Here is a 3,370-nt window from a genome sequence, read left to right on the forward strand (position 1 = left end):
TGGGTGAAAAAAAGAGGACACTTGATGGTTTGGGAGGGACATCAGCCTAAGCAAATGTTCCGAGTGTGAAAATACGGTCTTGCCTGAAAACCTCTTATCTCACCTAGTCCTTAGTCACCACGCCTTCAACCATGTTTTTAACCTCTGCTTTTCCTATTTTTGCCACCTTAGACTTGCAGCTCTTTCAATTCCCTTGCCTCTAATTCCATCTTTCTACTCACTACAACTTAACATTTCTGGGAAGCATTTTAGCAAAGCTATTTCAAAAGCATGAAAAGTCCAATTTGTCCAATAGTTTTTTTTTACTCAAAAGCAGCGGTCCCCAACATTTTTGGCACCAGGAACCGGTTTCGTGGACGACAATTTTTCAAGAGGGGAGATGGTTCAGGCAGTAATGTGAACGATGGGGGGAATGGGGATGGTTCGGCGGTAATGCAAGCGATGGGAAGCAGCAAATGAAGCTTCCCTTGCTTGCTCGCTGCTCACCTGCTGTGCGGCCTCCTTCCTAACAGGCCCGCTGACCAGTACTGGTCTTCAGCCTGGGGATTGGGAGAACCCCTGCTCAAAAGGATTTATACTAAGGAAGCAGGAATGCTTTCCAAACCTTAAGTTACTTAAGTCTTATTTATAACTAGCATAAAAATTGAAAACTTAAATGCTTAATTACGGGGAACTATTGGAGATAAATTAAAATACATTCATTAGAAGAATTATTAAACCATTAAAATTTGTTTTTCAAGGAATATTTAATAACAAGGTAGATAACATGCTTATCTAACATGTATTTTTATATCACTGAAGCTAAAGTAAAATGTCCTTTTTATTGGGTAAGTATGGCCTGCTGTATGTGTACACTGCAGTGCAATTTAAAAAATACTGTAATTATAAATTTCAGAACTTCAGAATCTGAATAGGTGCCAGTGTTCTCTCCTTTTTTTTATATGGGAAAAAAAATCCTTTGAAAATCTTTTGAAGCTTGGACAAAAATTCCATAACTATATTCTTAGTATCACTCTGTAGAGTCTTCATGATTCAGATGATACAAGGGAAGCTTCAGTGCAACCTTTTAGAGAAGACATTCCAGCTCTCATGATCTCATCAACCAGGAGAATGTTGGTGGCAATCACAGTGCAGGAATGAAGAAGCTGTTTCTTTACACAATAGATATCCCATACGCCTACTTCTGCTGCTACCATTGGCTCACCTGTGTTCAAGTCCACACCCACGAGTTGACCTGATTCTGAATGTTCTGCTTGAACTTTAACTAGTTTCCTGAAAGTCAAAACCAGAGTTCTGAGCAAGAACCTTGAGAATAATGAGCAATGTATCAGCAAATGCTTGAACTCCAAGTTCGGCCCTGCCCTTTACACTGGGCTTGTATTTAATCAGGGCTTCTGCCATTGCCACTTCCACTGCACCAGCACCTGGAACTACACAGCAATCATCAATAGCATTTTTAACAGCCCTCAAGCCATCTCTTATTGCATCTTTGATTTGAGTAAGTGTGTGCTTTTTTGGTCCTTTGATCAACAATGTGACCGAGCAAGGATTGTTACATTTCTCAATAAAGGTGAACTTCTCTTCTCCCAATGTATATTCATAGACAAGTCCTGCATGTCCCAAACAATCAGGATTTAGGTCATCAAGAGAATTTAGGGCTACCCCACCACAAGCAAGAGTCAGTCTTTTCATATTTCTTCTTTTAGCTCTGCACAGAGCTACTATGCCTTCTTTTGCAAGAGCATCTAAGGAAAAGGTGTCAATTCCCTTTTGATTAATAACAACAAATCCTTTATCTGAATCATCACAGGATTTATTTTTCAGGTCTATTTTTTTTTTTAAATTAATTAATTAGTTTATTTATGGCTGTGTTGGGTCTTCGTTTCTGTGCGAGGGCTTTCTCCAGTTACGGCAAGTGGGGGCCACTCTTCATCTTCATCGCGGTGCGCGGGCCTCTCACTGTCGCGGCCTCTCCTGCTGCGGAGCACAAGCTCCAGACGCGCAGGCTCAGTAATTGTGGCTCACGGGCCCAGTTGCTCCGCGGCATGTGGGATCTTCCCAGACCAGGGCTCGAACCCGTGTCCCCTGCATTGGCAGGCAGACTCTCAACCACTGTGCCACCTGGGAAGCCCCGGTCTATTATTTTTTTAACTCTGTCTTCAATGAATTTTCTTTCAGCTTTCACTAGTTTCTCTCTCTCTCTCCTCTGCACTCTTGTAAAAAAAGCCAGAATTCACTTCTGTTTTTTCATATTCTAATGACACGTTGCATGTGAGGATGTATGCATCTTCTACTCTCTTTTTCATATCAGGATGCCATGCCCCATGGTCCAAAACAAGACCTCTGATTAAGCTTCTATCGGTTTCAGATTTAGGTTTCATCTCCATGATCTCAACCATGAAGAGGTCAATAGGTTCGTCTTGTTTTTTAATGGCTAAAATGGAGTCCACTACAGCCTCTGTTAAGACATCAGCAAGTTCAGCATGAACTTGAGTACATAGAGATGTCCTGGCCACGTCTATGGTGTTTCCCTGTCCATTCCTTTGCTTACTTTGACTTGTTCCAAAAACTGAAGTGCCTTTTCCTTTGCACCTTCAAATCCTTCTGTAATTATTCTGGGACGAAGACCTTTAGAAATGTAGCGATCCACCTGCTTCAGGAGCTCTCCCATGATTAGGACATTGGAAGTGGTACCATCACCAGTTATGTCATTCTGGGCTGTTGCTAATTTGGCTGTTAAGGAGGTTGTTGAGTGTTGAATTTGCATTTCATGAAGCAGCATATTTCCATCTTTAGTGAGCTTGATGTCTCCAGCACCAGAAACAAGCATCTTCATGGTGCCCTTAGGCCCCAAGTTGGTCCTCAGCACATTCTGCAGCCCCCGGGCCACGCTGATGTTGACCACCAATACCCCCTAGGCTCAGGCCACCTCGGTCTTGGGGTTCAGGGTCTTCACGGCCGCCATAGCTGACCCAGCAGAAGAAAATGAGGGAACCGGAAAGCCCAGAGCCAGTTCAGCATGGCCTGCCATCCTTGTAATTTTACACTGCTCTTTTTTTGTTTGTTTGTTTCAGTCTCCTACTTTCACGAGACAGATTTCCTCTCACACAGAGACCTGACTCTAGGAGGCTTCTGCATGGCAGAAGCCTATACTTCACTTCATGGAATTGAGGGCTTTTTATTAGAGCAAGTGTTCTTAACTTGGGAACCATTCCTTTAGGAGCTTCATTGTTCAGGTCAAGAGAACATGCTTAGAAATGCTTGAGGACTCAAAGAGCTTTTGTTTATCTGGGTTAGAGCAAAACTGGACAAGTGTTATTTTATTAAGGGTAGCTGCCATGTGTGATTTAAACCATTATTGATGAACTTT

The 3,370-nt window shown here is 42.5% G+C and overlaps 1 pseudogene; it reads right to left on the reverse strand.

Annotated features, from left to right (window-relative positions):
• Nucleotides 1-1,025: 1,025 nt before the first annotated feature.
• Nucleotides 1,026-2,965, reverse strand: LOC137764612 (T-complex protein 1 subunit zeta pseudogene; annotated as a pseudogene).
• Nucleotides 2,966-3,370: the final 405 nt, after the last annotated feature.

Source organism: Eschrichtius robustus, chromosome 5, assembly GCF_028021215.1.
Source record: "Eschrichtius robustus isolate mEscRob2 chromosome 5, mEscRob2.pri, whole genome shotgun sequence".
Taxonomy (NCBI): Eukaryota; Metazoa; Chordata; class Mammalia; order Artiodactyla; family Eschrichtiidae; genus Eschrichtius; species Eschrichtius robustus.